Genomic DNA, 17,829 nt, shown 5'->3' with positions numbered 1-17,829 from the left:
CGCTCCTGGACTCTGGCGCTTTTCTGCTGCTGCCTGTCTGGCCCCTCTGCAGATGCTCCCTGGAGAGGCACTGGGTGCTTGCCCAAACACAGCTCCCTGTCCTCCTCTTTTGCTGCCCAGATACAATTTAACACACTCCTGGTGCTCAGTTTTCAGTTGGCCTCTTTGTTCTGCCTGGCCGGCTGATGATGGAGGGAATTGGGGGGGTGCGGGGGGGGGTGGAGATTGGAGCTTCCAAGCTTTTCAGGCAATCAGGCGGTAATAGGCCTTGCGGAGGCGAGCTGTCCCCCAGACAAAATGTACAGGGCTCGGGAGAGGCTGCTTGGCATTATTTAACGCTTCGGTAATGAACACCTGAATGGGGACGATTGCTCAGGCAGCACGGCGTGGCCTAGACAAGCCCTCGGACGTTCCAGATGGAGCCGTAAACAAAAGCGTGGGCACCAACCGGCAGCCGGGGCTCCTTCCAGCACGGAAGAGGAACGGGCAGAACCCGAGAAAGATGGAGGAGCGGCCGGGAGGATGCCAGGAAAGGGACAGAGGGGGGCAAGAGAAGGCCTGTTCTGGAAGCGCTCGGTCTGAGACCAACAAGTCTTTCAGGGCACAAAACAAAGGGAGATTCGACTCTTCAAGGTGCCCCTGGACTCAAACGTGGTCCTATCGCTTCCGGTCAACACAGCGGCCCACCTGAATCCACCCCAAAATCTTGTTGGCCTCTAAGCTCCCACGGACTCCAGCTGAGTTGGAAATATGATGGAGGAGGGAGCTACTGGGCTTGACTCTATTATGGAAACGTCTCCCTGAAATGGGGGGGTGGGTGGGGGTGGAATGCAGGGTCCTGGCCATAAAGAAGAAAGGGCCCACTGGGCGGGCATCTGAGGAGTTTTGCCCTGAGCTCTTGGTTGTGGTTCCGCTCCAAATCCCAGCACGTTTTTGCTTTTTTGGCGCCAGAGAGGAGGGCGTCTCCTAGGGTCTAGCCCTGGAGTCCTCACCTCTGCTAGGTCTACCCTATGTCTGGACTTCCCCTTTGTTTCTCCCAAGTGCAAATTTATTTCCCGTTTTATGCTGGAAAGGGAACAGCACAGTTTACGGCGAAATCCATGGGACAATCAATCAGCTTTCTGCGCGTGTATCAGTGGATCTCCTGGGGACGGGGGAAGGGGCCCAGCTGTGGGTGAGGAAGGGGCCAGGCCCAGCCCCTGACTCCTCCAGCCTGAGGATCAAGTGGAAGGGGCTGCAAAGACTGTTTTTTTCTTTCTTTCTAGAAAAGCAAATAAAACAGGCGGCGAACATGCCTTTTTTCCTACTCTCTAAAGAATGGAAATTGTCACCCTTTTGAGAACAAACCAAGCTGGCACACGCACCAATGCACAAGAACCTGGAGAATGGATTACTGCCGGTGACTTCCTCTGATAGCTGCGTTTCTTTTTGTTTTGCTGTAAGCCACTTCCAGTCCTGTTAATCAGGAGTCAGTTGTGGTGGTGAAGAGCAGGTTTCTAATCTGGAGAGCCAGGTTGGATTCCCCGCTGCTCCACCTGCAGCCAGCTGGGTGACCTTGGGCCAGTCAAAGTCCTATTAGAACTGTTTTTGCAGAGCAGTTCTGTCAGAGCTCTCTCAACCCCACCTACTCAGACTGGCAGCAGCTCTCCAGGGTCTCAAGACGGAGGTCTTTCCCCTTCCCTCCTGCCTGGTCCTTTCAGCTGGAGAGGCTGGGTCTTGAACCTGGGTCCTTCTGCATGCCAAGCAGAGGCTCTACCACTGAGCCACAGCCCCTGCCCCAAACTCTTCTTATACGTGACACATTTGAGGGGAGGGTCTGCGTGTACAGGAGTCATAAAACGTGATCAGGGAATCAAAAAGCTTTTCCCCTCCCGCAAATGTGGAACACTTTTAGAGGGGGTCCCAAACATGGTTGTGTTGGAAGGTGGTTGAGAAACCTTCCCCTAGCCGATGGCTCCTCCCGGCCTGACTCCTGAAGCTGCACTGGAGTTCATTACCGAGAGCCGCATTATGCACGGGGCACGGTGGCACAGCAGGGAATGCAAATCTGCAGTTGTTTACCAGCCTCTGGGTTGGCTTGATTGATTGCTGTCCCTCCTGCCAGCGTGGGCTCCGCTCGTTCCACTGAAAGGGACTCTGTGTTTTTAGTCTGTGTTAGCAAACTCTCTCCTCTTTTAATGCAGCAGAGGTCTTGCAGCCTGACCTCTCTCTCTTAGGAGAACTGGGACAGTCCCCGGCTTTCTCGGATAGGGGCTGAATCAAGCCTTTGAAGGCCCTCTGGACGCTCCAAGGATCAAGGTTCACCAGCAGAGGATGTAGGCAGCAGGGCTGTCGGAATGTGTGACCCAGACCCCGGGGCCCGGTTTGTTGCAGGGGTCCCCAACATGTGGGTGCCCGCGGGCATTTCTCCTATTGCTGGCCAAGAGCTTAAAGGAAGAGGCTGGGCCCAGGTAGGGCTCCTGCTCAGCAAGGCTTCCAATTGGCTACTGGAGATTTGACTACCTGTGCAAAAAAAATTTTTTAATGCTGGTTTAGCTTTTTATGTTTAATAAATGCTTACAATAAAAGTTATATTAAAAACAAATAAATCAGGACAAATAAGCGGCTTCTAGATCCAATTGAGCCTGAACTCTCCCTAGAAGCTAAAATGACTAAATGGGGACTTTTGGACTTTTGTCACGGGTTGAGTTGATAAAGAGTCAATGGGAAAGGCAAGGATGCCAGGAAAAGTTGGAGGCGGCAGGAAAGAGGAGGACCCAGCAGGAGATAGACTGCAGCCGTCAAGAAAGACCCTTTGCAAGACCTGAGCAGGGCTGTTAATGACAGGGGGCTTGGCGGTCCTAAATTTTCCGGGCAGCCGAAGCTGGAAATGACTTGATGTCCATTCAGCCGCCCCCCCCCCCATGTATGGATTTATGCAAAAGGAGAACAGTATGGAGATGGTCTCTCTGGACGCAGGGATGGAGACATACATTCTGCATCAACGCAACAAGAGATGACTTCTGGAAGGGAGGGGCATGGAGGAGGGGCTGCCTCCCCCCCCCCCGCTCTCTAGAGGCCTCCTCCAGCACCTTGGTAAGGATGCCCCCCCCCATCTCCTTCTGACTTCCCAGCCCTTATGGGTCACGGCAGTAACTCAAGAGCCACATGATGCCAGAAGGGATCACAGTGAGATTTGAGTCAGAACATTATCTGCTCCCCCTGCAATTATTCAGGGATGGGGGGGGGAGAAGAGGGGGCAGAGTCCCTCCCTCCTCCGGCGCAGTTTAAAATCCATCCTCAGCTCATCTCTCTTCATTAAATTCCCCATTACTCAGCATCTGACACTGCGTGGCCCTGCTACAGCAGGCCATTAGAGGCGGCAGGTGGATCCCGACAGATTTTCTCCTCCCGGGAATTCTCCCAGTGAGGTGGCCGGAGGGGGCCTGGGATGTTCCCCACACATATGCACAAGGGCTGCTGCAGCCCTCTAGATGTCCATGGACTACAATTCCCATGAGCCCCCGCCAGCATTCATTCCACATGGAGTGGCTGGACTCAGTCGAGGAACAAGGAGCTCAGTTAGAATCATGGAGTGGGAAGGGTCCTGCGGGGTCATCTAGTCCAACCCCCTGCACAATGCAGGACACTCACAGCTACTTGCTACCCACAGAGACCCCAGTTTTATAAGCTTATCATTTGTTCGGGTTCAGCTCTGGAGGGGGAAATAAACATGCCAAGATTGGAGACTCCCGGACCAATGGCGGAGGGCGATTAACAGAGACCCTGTGGCCCTGTGGCCCTGTGGCCCTGTGGCCCTGCGCCATCCCCCCCTCCCCCCCCAGCACAAAGTGGGGCGACGTTGGGGGCCCCAGACCACCCCTTTCCTCTCTCACACCCGCCCCGCGGCTCCCCTTCCCTCCGGAGGGAGAAGCGGCTTCCCCGGCGCTAGCGGCAGCCTCCCGCCTCCTCCTCCGCCCCCTTCCCGGCGCTCTCTCGGGCTCCCTCCGCCGGGCGGCCGCGGCGCTTATAAGCGAGGGGGGGGGAGAGCGGGTCCTACCATCGGGCCCTTCCTGCGGGGGGGGAGAGGAGGCGGGGGGCGCTCGGCCCTCCCCGGGGCTCCAGGCCCGGCTCCTCCCCGCGGGGCTGCTGGGGCTCCGGCTGGGGCGGGGGGGCGCCCAGGGGGGTGGGGGGGGGCCGGGGCGTGCGCGGGGGCTGCCGGCTCTCCCCCTCCGCGGCCGGGGCGGTGGGAGCGGCCGGGGGAGGCGGGCGCCCGAGGAGCATAAAAGGCGGCGGCGGCGGCCGGCCGGCCGGTAAAGAGCGAGCGAGGCGCTGGGCTGGGCTGGCTGCTTGGGCAGGTTTTGCTGCGGCGGCTTCTCGGCGGGGCTTGCGCGGCCAGCGCGTCCCCCTTGGCGCTGCGGGGGCGTCTTCTGGGCCCGCCTGGCCTGGGGGGCGGAGAGGGGGGGGGCTCCGCGACCCCCGCAGCCGGCCGAAGGGAGGACCGCCGGAGCTCCCGGGGGCGCCTCGACCCAGCGGCACGGGAAGGTAGGCGTCCGCTCGGGGGGGAGGCCGGCCTCGGCTGCAGAGCCCCCGCTTGGCCCGCGGAAGGTCCGCCCCGAGGAGACTCGGATGGGGCCGAAAGGTCCGCAGGGTCCGCCCCAGGCAGCTTCCCGTGCGGTGCGGTGGGCTGGGCTCCCTGCCGCCCCGGACCCCCGCGCTCTCCCAAGGGCTCGCCGGGGGCGCCGGGTCCCGGTCGGACTCTTGATCTGGAAGGCAGCGGTCTCTCGGGGCGCCCTGCTGGCCCCCGGCCCCACTGTCAAGGGGGACCTGCCTGGGGAGGGCGACCCCCCCGCCCCCCGTGGTGCGCCCAGGTGTGCCCCGCGACCGGGGTTAGTTCTGGCGCGCCGAAGGGCCGTTCCGTCGGGGCCGAGGGCAGGCGGGGTGCCGGGCGAGTCCCAGCCGAGCCTTGGCGTTTCCTTGCCTGCCAGGCTCTGGGGGGCTGGCGCCGGGAAAGAAAACTGGAGAGTTCGTGGGCACCAGAGCCTGCCCTTCTGGGAGGGTTTGTTTGGGTTAAGGGTCGCCATCCGTCTGTCATCCCCATTCTCTCTGGAATGCAATTTTCTCTTTGAGTGAATAGTGCATTGTGTACATTGCCTTCTTGGAACCTTCACAACAGCCCTGTAAGGCAGGCCAGTGTTATCGCCACATTGCCAGTGGCAGGGGGGAGTAAGAATTGCTTGCCGGAACAGTGTTATTGTGTGTCTGCAGTGATTTGCACCGGTGTGCCACTGGTTTCCAATAAATCCACCTTTGTGTGTTAGGACTGCACAAGGCAGGAAAACAATTCAGGCCTTGTTGGGGGACGGTGTGTTGTGCCTTGCTGGGGGGCCCGGGAGCTTCCCTGCCTTACCTCTCAACAGATGAAGAGCTTTGCCCCCCTTCTTTTGAGGGTCTCTTCTATGTCTTGCCGTGTCCCCTTGCGGAGCCTGTTCCAATTTCTAAGATTTGGCAGCTCTGCAAATGAGTCTGCAGAAGGAGCTAGTCCACAGCGTGTGCAGGAGAGGAGGCATGCTGGAGTCGGTGTGCTCTGCCTCCCCCCGGACAACCCGGGTGGCACAAACTGGACTAGACCCTTAATTCTGGGTCCCGGGACCAGAACAACCAGCCCCGTGACCCTCTCTCTAGCAACCGGATTTGAACCCAGTGACATCTTAAGCAACCAACAAGATTGGGGGGTCATAAGCTTTCTGAAGCTAAAGCTCCCCCCTATCGAGCACTATTTTTAAAAATGCAAATGATGTAATTATTTTCTTAATATAGAGTTTGGAGGTGTTGTGTCTGTGAAAGACGAAAGGACCTTTTTTGGCACCAGTAAACCTCCTCAAACAAGGCACAGGGCAGTAGAGCAGCAGCTTTGGTGGAACCTCCTCATTCAGGGGCTGCATATCTTTGAATTCCAGCTGCTGGGGACAAACCGGAGTGTTGCAGCCACTCTGATGACGCCTCCTGATTCAGAGCTGGCCCTTCTTGGAATGCCGGACTCTGGGAATGCACAATCTCTGCCGGACCCTCCTTGGCTGCTGTTTTTTCTGAGCATTTGGGGAGGTGCATGGGGGGGGGGGGGGCTGAGTAGCTCCTTTACACACTGGAGGCCCCAGGGCAGTTCTGGCCTCTTCTGGCAGAGAGGCTCGTGGGAGCCAGGAAAGATGCTGGCGAGGGGCTGTCACTCACGGGGAGAATGTCCTGATTTGGATAGTCGGACTCCGTTAGCAGCAGCTGCACGGAGGCACCTGTACAGCTGCTGGAGTCGAATAGATGCTCTTTTGTCACTCAGTGGCTGTCAGGTTGGCCCCTTCTTCCCATTTCTTTGGGGTGGGGGACGTGAGGCTGAAAGACAAGGGATGCTTCCAAGGCTGGATCCAGAATCTGTGTTAGAGACCTGGCCTTGGGTGCAGGATCAGATCCCTCTCTGCGGTTGCCTGGCTTGCTCTCACCTTGCCCCTCTGGAACGGGAGTTGATGTCGGCTGTCAGGGGACCCGATCCTGGCCGCTGCTGGCTTCCCCCACCTGCCCGAATGGCCCCCTTGCCCGCCCATCTTATTTTGCTGCCGTCACCTGGGGAGTTAAAGGCTGGCTTGCCAGCTATGATTAAAGAAGGCAGAAATCAATTGTCCTCCCTCCCCCCCCCCTAATAGATACTAGGTTCCCAGCTAGCTGTTGCACGGCAGCTCCTGTGGCAGTGAATCTCTCTGCTGGAGTTTAATGGGGAGAGCGGGAGACGGCAGACACGAGGGGGGGTCCTGGCGGAAGTTCGATTTGTTCCCCCCAGCTGGAGAATCTGAAAGGAACTGCAGCAATGCAATTCTGCAACAGGCAATCTTTGTTGGGGGGGGCACCCGCACTCTGCTGGAGGAGACCCAAAAACCCTTCATTGTGTTTCCAGCTGGGGCCTTCCAGGAAACAAGCAGCAGGAGGGAGGTGATGGGGGAGGCCTAAGCCTGTGGCCCTGGAGAGCGGCTGGACTAAGGGTCTGATTTGGTGTAAGGCAATTTCGTGTGTTTCTGGCCTGCGGATATGGATATGAATCTGCTCAATGCCAAACTTTTGATCTGCTTTTCCATGGCAGCAGCTCTCTGGGATTTGGCAGACAAAGGTCTTTCTGTGAGCCCCTGTTATGGGAAATGGCAGAGACCAAACCTGGGAACTTCTGCACCCCAAACAGGTGCTCCACCATGGAGCTATAGCTCCTTCCCCCCCCCCCCCTTGTTAGAAACCAAACCTTCTCAAGACGCTGCATTTAAATGCTGGCACAACCCAAAGCAGGATATGGAGCCTCTGGATCCAGTCTTGCTGTGGCCAGGGCAGAGCAGCCGAGGCCTTCAGAAGAACCTCAGAAGAGCCCTGCTGGACCAGACCAGGAAGGGTCCAGCCTCGTGTCTCTCACAGGGGCCAGCCAGTTCCGCAGGAGGGCCAATTACAGGGCATAGTTTCTGCTACTGTTCTCCTGCTGGATCTGCCGTGATTTGAACCTGCATGCAAATGGGGTTCTCTGCTTTAAGTCCATCTCTTCCTTAGTCTCCCAGCTACAGGAGGGTCCTATTGAGATGGAAGAAACCTCCTATCCCAGGTTATCCTGCCCCATCGCAGCTGACCTTTGGGCCTACATGACCCCTTCTTCCTCGCCTTCCTGTTTTCCCTGGGGCTGCCTGACAATCTGGCTGCCAGCTGCGCGGGTGACCTTTGAGCCGTTCTTCTAGACTGCTGCCCGAAGCAGTCCCCTCCTTCAGCGGATCGTGTCCCGGGGAGGGACGTTGTGCTGACTGTGCAGGAGAAAATGAGGCTTCTTGGGTCTTGCTTGGCTTCCCTCGCCTACGCAGGCTGGAGAGGAGGCTTGTTTAAAGAAAAACCCTTTGGGGTGGGGGTGGAGGGCCGATCTTGAAAGGAGGGAGCCGTACCAGGCTGCTCTGGGGGGGGGGGGGTCTGAAAAGCATCTGCTTCCCCTCAGTTTGGGGGAAACAACTTCACAATCCCTTGCCAGATAGCAGGAACATGAAAGTGGAGGAGGTGTTAAAAAAAGTTATAAATATGCAATTTCTCTCCACCACATACACACACACTCAGCCAGTGTGTGGCAGTGCCGCTTTCCTAGAACTGGGTAAATTCTATTAAAAAGAAATCAGTTAAGAACCAAAAGCAGCAGTAGTTCTGGCCATGGAAAGCAGGCAGGAAACTGAGAAAGGAGTGGCCAGTTCTTGGGAGAGAACAGAGACCCAAGCCTTCCCCAAAGGCACTTCACACATTGGAATTCCCTACCACAAGCTGTAGTGATGGCTGCTGATTGGGTTAAGCATTTCTTTAAAGATAGGGCTGTCAGCCCCGGTGGCTCAGTGAAACTTCCATGTGCAAGAGAAGTCTAGCTGTCTGCCAAGTACTTCTCACATAAGGTTCCCAGGACTATATAGTTGAGAAATGAAGAACAAATTAGACCAGGGGTAGTCAAATTGTGGCCCTCCAGATGTCCATGGACTACAATTCCCAGGAGCCCCCTGCCAGCATTCGCTGGCAGGGGGCTCCTGGAATTGTAGTCCATGGACATCTGGAGGGCCGCAGTTTGACTACCCCTGAATTAGACCTTTGGGTACAATTCAGAACCTTGGACAGCTATTGGGCATATCTAAGGATGTAAGGGTAGCTGAAAGCTTGCCTGTGTCTGTCTTCCAACTGGTAAGTCGCCCAAGAAGGTGGGGGCTGGACTAGATGGCCCTCTGGTGTATTCCAGCTCTGGGTGATTCTGGTTCTGGGGCAGAGGTCCTGGAACAGGCAGAGAATCCAGTGCCCTAAATGAGTTTTATCCAGCTGACCATATGAGGACTGTATATGTCAACTCCTCTGTTTTATCTAATGCGTTTTTTATTTTTGGACTTTTACAAGAGATGTACTTTTATGGCCTTGTATTTTCCTCGTGTCTGTTTTGTCATGCTCTGCAGCATGGTTTTGTTCTTTTGTGATTTATTGGTTTTGTGCTGGAGACCTTTGGTCCTATGAACTTAATAAGGCTTCCCTTTTATTATCAAGAGCAACGGTAAAAGGAAGCCGTTTTCTCCAGGGGAACTGCAGTCTGTCACCTGGAGGCTGATTGTAGTTCTGGGGGGTCTCCCCTGGAGGTTGGTAACCCTGTTTCCTGCCTGCTTTGGGCCTCCCTGAAGGTTCTGTTCAAAATGACCCACTTCTTCGGGTTTGTCTGTAGGAGCTTTTTAGAGCCCCCTGGAAGGGGATTCTCAAAAGAGGCAGGGGCAGAAAGCATAAGGAGGCCCCACATTGGAGGATATGGGTGGGTCAGCTCGGGCCTAGCAATGGCGCAGGGTTGCCAGACCCCCCTTGCTACTGGTGGGAGGGGGCTAGATCCAGGCTGGGGGATGCCTGGGGAGCACAGGGGCCTCAGTGGGGTCTAGTCCTCTAAAGCCTCTGTTTTCTCCGGGGTGGGGGGGAGGGCTGATTTCTGCATTCTGGAGATGGGCTATAATTCTGAGGGATCCCAGGTCCCCGCAGGAGGCTGCATCCCTAAATGGAGAGGGGGGATTGTCCAATTCAGATTATTTTTTAAAAAAGTGTCCCTCCTTCCCCTGCTGTGTGGCCCTTTGCAAGGAAGGAAGAAGGAAACAGGCATTGAGAGGGAGGGTCTCTCCGTTCCCTGCAAAGGCTAGGAGGGTCCCAGGGAGGGGCAGCTGGGACTGACCTCTGAGAAAAGGCTCCCCCCCACCTCCAAATCAGGGGCAGAGATCATTACTCTTCTTTCAGCCTTGATCAGAATCCCCCCCCCCCCAATATACTGTTGTTTGGCAGAAACCGATCCGGAGACAGGGGGGGGGGAGCACACTGCCTGGTGAAGGATTCCTTGCCTGGCTTGCCCCGCAGACCACCGGGTTCCAGGGCGGGGAGGGGGCTGCTGTAGACTGAGCCCTCTTTGTTCCTCCTCCGTCTTCGCCTCGGAACATTTCCCCCGCCATCTGCCTGGGTGCCCAGCTGGCCTCTGGGCTGGCACCAGCGAGCCCTCCTTTGTGCCAGGCCTTGTTAGCAGAGATTATGGGGCTGCCCGGGAGTGGGCCGTTCGCGCTGCCGAAGCACGGAGGCAGAGGAGGGGCGAGTGTGCCAAGGGTGGGCACGAGGAGGGTGCGTGGGACCATCTGGCAGGTTAAGAAGCTGTGGGAGAACCTGGCATGCCTATCAGGGGGGCGCGGGGAGCAAATCAAATGGCCCACAAAGTTGGCCGAGGTTCCCTATGAGATCAACCAATCTTGGCTCCCAGCTGAGCATCCTGGGATCTGCAGCCCAAGCTTCACAGTTGCTCTCCCGACAGCCGCGTTCGGTTCCCCTGGGGGAAAAGGCTGCTTTGGAGGGCGGCCCCCTCCCTTCTCAGACCCTGCCCTCCCCAATCTCCCGGCATCCCCCCCCCCATGGAATTCAGATGTGGAATCTGCTGCCAGAAGACGTAGTGGTGACCCCAAGGATAAAGTGCTTCATGGTGCTGCTGGGCCCCACCCTAGGAGCATGGGCAAGCCCCAGTTGGAACCGGGTGGACCCCCACCCCCCACCCCACCCGCCTGGGTCTGATGCAGCAGGTCTCCTCCTCTTTGTTTCTCCTTAATGCTCACTTCTGCACAAGAAGGTAGTTGAGGAATAATTGGATTTCCTGGGGGGGGGGCAGAGTGGAGAGAGGCTGCTCTGAGGGGCACAGTCCAGCTCCAGAGCCATGTTGGGGGAGGCAGACCAGATTGCAGCATCTCTCCCCCCCCCCTCCCTTGTTCCAAGAGAGATTCTCTTTCATGGTGGAAATCTCTACCTCTTGGGGTGTCAGACTAGCTTCTCTCTAATCAAAGGGACATCTTTGTGTGAGAGGACGGCTGCCTGCGTATTTCTCTCTCTCACACACAAAACACCCCCCCTTTTTTTTTTAACAAGCCCTAAGGCTCCCTTACCAAAAAAAAAGGGGGGAGCCATCTTGCCTGGGCAGGGCTGTGTAACAGAGGCAGGCTTAAAAGCACGACCCCCCCTCCCCGCACGATCTCACCAGGCACCTCTAAATTGAAGCCAACCCAAATGTGTCTCCTGAAATTTCCTCCCCTCCCCTCCCCTCGCCAGCTCTGCTTTTCCTCATCAACTTTCAGCTTCGCATGCCGAGCTGCATCTCGACAGCCCCTTTTATGGCGGAATTGAAAGGGAAAGATGGACGGGCCCAAGAGAGCATGAAAGTGACTCAATAAAAAAGACCCCGGTTTTTGTGTGTTTTCCCCTTTTTTCGAGAAGGGGTCTGGAGGCACCACTAACACCTGCCGCGCACCCTTTTTAATGCCTGTTCCTTCATGCACAAATGCTTTATTTGAGGCTGTGGGGAGGCGGGTGGTGCCTTTCTGCTGCTCTTGATTTGCGGAGCCCAAAGAGGAGCTAAGAAGCCACCTTCCCCCTGCTGGCTGGGCCTGCTTTGGAATTCGGGTTGAGCCAAATCTGCCTTTATTTCATTCCCTTCTTCTGTTATGTTTCTGTGAGGCCATTTTGGAGCACTGCTTTCACCATTGGCTTTATAGCCTTGTTTGTCCGGGATACCCATGCAATTTTGCATGCTGTTCATAATGCTGATTTATGGATGCCCAGAACACGGCCCGTGTCTTTCGTATTAAGGGCCTGGATGGGGGCAGAGAGCCTTGGTGGAAGGCCACAAAGGGACCCAGGGAGGAGGACTCAGTGGTCTGCTTGCCCAGAGAAGAGGGGAGTGGGATAAAGCATCAAGGATTCCAAGTTCCTTCCATTCTGCACAGGACTCTCTCGGCCTGCCAGCCTCTGCGGTTTGTAGGAGTCTCTCTCTTCACAACAACCCTGTGAGGGGAAGCAGGTGGGACTAGTCCAAAGTCACCTGCTGTGCTTCGGAGCTGGGGTGGAGGTCTGGTCTTCCTGCTCTTCATGCTGATTGCTACCCCACCCTGGCTCTCACGGACGGACGGACGGACGGCACAGCATCTTCTGCACTTCCATTGTTATGAGAATATTGATTATGGCCTTTTCAAACCGTATTGCAATTCCGCATAAAGGAGGCTCGTAAATATGCAGCATGCGGTGAGAAGGGGGAAGAATGCTTGACCCCCGAATTATGGAACGAAGGATGTTCCATAATTCCTCCTTCTGTCATCTCCCCCACACACGCACCGAATCTGCTGCCAGTTTTGGCTCCCTTTGTTAAATTCTTATTGAATCGTGTGTCATTTTCTAACACCTGACCTGCAGCCCTGTCCCTGCATGAGTCGGAAGAGAGGCAGGGAGTCCACGAGTGACTCACGCAGAGATACCAAAGGCAGCCGTCTGTGCCGCTAGCTCAGCAAAGAGGATTGCCTGCTTGCAGTAGGTAGTGAGCGAGAAGGACGGAAGGGCAGGGTGCAGTGACTCATGCAGAGAGGCAGTGGGCAGCCTCCTTCGAGAGCTATTTTCCTTTAGGGGAATAGGAGAAGCCTTGTTTTCTAGAGGTCTGTTTTTCCAGGGGCTTTTAAGCGTGAGGGTGATCTTTGTTTTCTAAAAACGATTTCTGTCGTGCCTCTAAGCATTGTTGTTTCCATGCTGAGTCTACAGTAAAAACACAACAATAAAATATTAAAAGCCGAAATGAATATTTAATTCCTAGATCAACCTGACCCAAGTTAGCATTGGCAGGAGCGTAAAGCTAGAACACGTAGAAGAGTGGGGTGGGAAGCAGGCACAGATGTCTGGGCTGGGGGTCCCATTTGGAGCACCGAGCAGCACTTGACGGAGAGGCAACTCCAATCACACCCAAGGGACACACACACACACACAACTGCCTTGTGCAATGTCATGGTTAGGAACTGCGGCCTCAAATCTGGAGAACGGGGTTTGCTTCCCCAATCCTCCACATGCAGCTGACAGGGTGACCTTGGGCTAGTTGCAGTTCTCTCAGAGCTGTTTTCACAGAGCTTTTCTCTAAGAGCTTTTCTCTCAGACCCATCTGCCTCATAGAGTATTGGTTGTGGAGAGAGGGAAGGAAGACGCACAACAGCCCTGCGAGGTGGGCTAGGCCGAGGGAGAGAGACACGGTCAAGGCCATCCTTGTGCATTCTGAGCATGTGTGCATCTAAAGCCAGTGCTTTCCTCCCACTCTTTGTCCAGTCCTTGCACCACAGCCCCCCATGTTAGGCGCTGTATTTCCCACCCAATGCCAAATTTAAATGTTTGAGTTTTGCAGTGACTGGCGTCCTTCTCCAGAGTCCTCGTTTACTATTTGAAGTTGTTATTTTTGGCTTTCTTTCAATATTTTGGGGTTGAAGCTCTGCTTTGCTGTGGAATCTTGTGGCATTTTTTGTGCTTTATTGAATTTGTTCCATTGTTTTCTTGGCATTATTGTGTATGTACAAAACTAGCGCGCCTCCTTTTTATTAAATCGAAGGCACCCGGTACTTTCAAGGCCCTCTCTGGTTCTTCCCTGACCCATTTTGGGGGGTCCTCTTATACTAACAATAATAACTCCCAAAGCACCGGAAGCCAGAATGTCTCTTTTCTCTCCCGTCCCTTTTGAACCACAGAGAGACGTGGTCTCAAGTATTGCAGGCTGTCTTTTGTGCGTTTACACTGTCATTGTGTGTGTGGGGGGAGAACTTCAGGTGACATATTTTCTGCCGTATCATGTGTGGCAATAAAGCAGCGTTCCCTGACAATGAAAGAGGTAGATCAACAGCGGGGAAATGCTTTTATTCCCAGGACGCTCACTTAAAGCAAAGATAAGACGCTCCCTTCTCTGAAACGAGATGTGCTCGTACCTGGAAGCCATTGCTCAGTTACAACAGCTCTCGTTCGTTGGACGTTCACAGAACCAAGTGGATCGAGGGCGTGCAAAACCCTTGGGCCTTATGTGTCCAAAGTGCAGAGCTATGGGCGGGGCCATTGGCTCAGTGGCAGGGCCTCTGCCTGGCATGCAGAAGGTGCCAGGTTCGAGACCAGGCCTCTCCAGGTTATGCCAGGTTTATGAACTCCTGTGGCTGAACACCAATATTAAACTGCCCTCTTCCGTGGGGATGCATTTTCGGAAAGGCCCTGGCCTCTTGATCGCCCGGCTTTCCTGCAGATGGCAAGCTGGCGCCTCCTCGTTTTGATGTGTGGAGGCAAACCATTTCTCCTGTGGATGTGATGCTCCCCCCGCCACCCCCGCCCTGGCTCCGCAGCGCCTTAAAAACAACTAATGAAGCAATTATTCCAATCAGCCTGGGAAACTGCAATAAGGCTACAGGGATGATGACAGTGTCGATGCTGCCGGAGAGCCAGAGAGAGTGAGTTTGGTTAACGTCTCCAAAGACACAGAAGCCTGTGAGGTCAGGCTGGGCTTGTGTCTGTCTTGGTTGCTACCAGGACATTTTTAAGATGAAGAAAAGCTGGTTCCCACTTTCCACTACCTGAAGGAGTCCCAAATCCAGAGAGAGAGCAACCAGCAACCCATCACAACCCAGGTTGGTGAGATGTCTGAACTGGCTGACCAGTTTGCAAGCGACACAAAATCCAGAAGGGAGGGGTTGGGGGATCACCTGTTGAGCGGATTGGGGTCTCTGCCAATTCAGGGACTCCCGTCCTGTAAAAAGGACCTTATGAATTAGCCAACAGGGGGAGAAACTGGCTTGAGAGTCAGCATGGTGCAGCCGTTAAGGAGCGGTTTGGTCCCCACTCCTCCTCCACATGCAGCCAGCTGGGTGACCTTGGGCTGGTCCCAGTTCTCTTTAGAACTCTTTGTCCCACCTACCCCACAGGATGTATGTTGTAGGGAGAGGAAGGGAAGGCGACTGGAAGCTGCTTTGTGACCCCTTCGGGTAGAGGAAAGCGGGGTACAAAAAACCAGCTCTTCTCCTACGCAGGGTCAGCCCTGGGGAGTGTTTGGTTGGGAGACCAGGCAGGGTCCCCTGCAGAGGCTAGGTCACCCAAGGGCCGAGGAAGGTTTTTGCTTGCATGAGAACCAGCAGGACTGCTGCCAGAGCTACCTGGCCACACGGAGACGGAAGGACCGAGGAGCTGCTGCGACAGAGCAGAGCGTGGCTGCCCTGTTCCTAGAAGCCTGCCTGCCTGCCTGGGATCCAGCCCGCTCTGCCGTCTTCCCCCCCCCCTGACTTTTCTCATTTGCTTTCGGGGCCTCTTTCAGCCCCCGCACTGCAGCCCCCCAACCCTTTTGGTGCGTGCGCTTGGAGCCCGTCCTCCCTGCCCGCCTGAAAAATCTAATAAAGTGGCTTAAAAGAAAATAAAGCACCACTCGATTTAATCACAAGGTGGGTGCTAATCTTGCTGGTCTGAAGGACTCCCTTTCTTGTGTCGAGAGGCATCGGCGATGAGGCAGCGTTCCGGCTTCGCATTCGGAGCCCCGTCACACGGGGGGCCTTGCGAAAGGTGAGGCCTCCAATTGGTTCTCGCTTGCGTTCCGAAATTGCCTGTGACCCCTGGGGTCAGGCGACAAAGAGAACCTTGCCGATGTGGAAATTGCCAGGGGGGGGGAAGATGACGGAGCTTTTGTGGCTGGGGGGGACGGGGCGGGGGGACGGGACTCAAATGTGCCAGTGGCTGCTCTGGTTTTGCACCTGGGGGGAGACACAGTTCAGCAGGGGGCTGCAGCACTATTGATAATTGGGTTGTCATGGTAATTATGTAGCAGGGTCAGGATGCCAACCTCCAGGTGGTGGTCTGGAGATCTCCCAGGGTTACAAGTGATCTCCAGGCTATGCAGAGATAGGCTTTTCTGAAGGCAAATGGCTGCGTTGGTGAGTGGTCTTCAGTATTCTCACCCCCTCAGACTCCCTCCTCTCCAGCCTCCAACCCTGAGATCTCCAGGATGGCAGGTGACAGTGGAGGAGCGAGAGGGTTGTGAGTGTCCTGCATAGTGCAGGGGGTTGGACTAGATGGCCCAGGAGGTCCCTTCCAACTCTATGATTCGATGATTCTATGAATTTCTCAGTCCATAAGTGGGAACCCTCTAACAGGGTTTGGCTCCAGGACAAGACAGAAGAACCAGAAAAGAAAGCCCAGATCAGGGCGGTGTACAACGTATCATATGAACAATTAAAAATTAAATTTGATCAAAACAGAGTTAAAACAGCAGCAAAATGTCTTCTGGTTGAAAAATTCAGCGTTAGCTACCTGAAGTCTGGCATCTCCTGCTGTTCTCGATCATGTCTGACAGGGTCTAGATCTCCCGCAAAGATGGAAGGTGGCTACGTGGTTTGCATGGGGCCTGGTAGACATTAGGTGTTCCCGTTTTCATTGGCCTCAACCAGAATCTGGCGGAAGAGCACCGTCTTGTAGGCCCTGAAGGACTGTGCTAGCTCTGACAGGGCCTGGGTGTGCTCCGGATGCTCATTCCACCAGGTAGGCTGTCTATAAGGAAAGGTCCATTCCGCCAACGTAGGGAAATAACAGGGAACTGAATGAGAGCATCTCCCCTAGCAAGACAACCTCCGGGCCAGCAAGATGGTGGGTGCCATTGGCCCTCTGGGTGGGCAGCATTCCCATCAGGGCCGGTGCATGAGCTGTGCCCCCTCCCCATTCGTGGCCGGGTTCATTCCCATCCATCTCCAAAGCGGTCTGCCGTCCTGTTGGACAGGCTGCCCCTTGCCCTGCGGCACGTGGCTTGTGATGGGAGGCGAAGGCCATGATCTTCCGGTGTTTGTTCCAGCGAGGAGTATAAATAACCAGGTTATAAATACAACCGAGGGGCACAGAGATCTACTCTCGGCCTTAATGAGAGGAAGAAAGGGGCTGCCGCGTATTTCATCTCGAGGCATAAAATGTTCCTGGACAAGGCCAGTAAATTAGAAAAGTTCCGTGGTGCAGCCGTCCAAGCTGCTCTATGCAGGGAGAAGAGGTGCCAAGGGGGGGTCGGGATGAATGAATCAAGGCGCTCTCTCCCTGCAGGGGAGCACTAAAAGAAGGGCCAGGAGCCATCAAGGCCTGTGAAAGAACAGGATAAAGACGCCAGGAGTACTAATAATAATTTTTTACTTGTACCCCACCCTTCCTTGGTTGGCTCAGGGCAGAAAGTGAGGTCTGGGGAGAGCTACATTCAATTGATAAACAGGTCTGATGTTCTTAGGATGGATCAGGGCCACTCCCTCCACAGCCATGAGACTTGCGAGGTGACCCTGGACCAGTCCTCTCTGCCTCTCTTCTGCTCTCCCTTTCACTCTAACCTACCTCGTAGGACTGTTGTGTGGATAAAAGGAGGATAGAATGCCATCCACGTGGGCTTGATCTCCTTGGAAGGAGGACAGTATTAAAACATTCTTTTCCGCCTGTCAAAAACCTGGGAAGCATTTCAGGTGTTCCCTTGAACTGTGGCACGTGCATTTTGTGCCAAACCATTTGTGGCAGGTTTTGGAATAGTCTTAAGTTTTACAAATTGTGTATTCAGTGGAGGCTGCAAGATGTTTGCCAGCAATATTTTGAGAACTCTGCTAATTAAGAGAGGTTGGGTGCGTGTTTGGGAGGAGGCCTATTCGTGTCTAGTTAGGATACTGTATGTGCAGGAAATTAATTTTGAAAGCAAAATTGCCTTTGGGCTCTGATGTGGGGCTCGTCCCGCTCAACTTCCTGGTTGGGATTTGGAGAATTACTCGGTAAAATGAAGGGCTTTTCTCTGTTTACTGAAGTGGCTGGAGTTTGAACTGGCTGCTCTCTGCCATGCCGGGAAACCGTGTTGGAAAAGAGGGCCGCGGGAGAGTTTGAAGCTGTTCACGGAACTCAAATCCTCTTGCATGTTGAACTTGGCTTGCAGTTGTGTTGCTGCACCAAGAAGACATGAAAGAGGACCAAAGGGGTTGAGTCAAA

At 55.0% G+C, this 17,829-nt stretch overlaps 1 protein-coding gene across 3 annotated transcripts in view; it reads left to right on the top strand.

Annotated features, from left to right (window-relative positions):
- Nucleotides 1-4,277: 4,277 nt before the first annotated feature.
- DISP3 (dispatched RND transporter family member 3) overlaps nucleotides 4,278-17,829 on the top strand; it is a 34,857-nt gene continuing 21,305 nt past the window's right edge. Inside the window, exon 1 of one of the 3 annotated variants that reach the window (XM_077311705.1) lies at nucleotides 4,278-4,524. The gene's annotated coding sequence lies outside the window, so the exon portion shown is untranslated. Of the gene's footprint in view, nucleotides 4,525-13,721; nucleotides 14,478-17,829 lie in introns of those variants that run through there. The other 2 variants (XM_077311703.1, XM_077311704.1) reach the window with 2 other exon arrangements.

Source organism: Paroedura picta, chromosome 15, assembly GCF_049243985.1.
Source record: "Paroedura picta isolate Pp20150507F chromosome 15, Ppicta_v3.0, whole genome shotgun sequence".
In the NCBI taxonomy this organism is placed as follows: domain Eukaryota; kingdom Metazoa; phylum Chordata; class Lepidosauria; order Squamata; family Gekkonidae; genus Paroedura; species Paroedura picta.
This window is presented reverse-complemented; position numbering and strand designations above follow the sequence as displayed.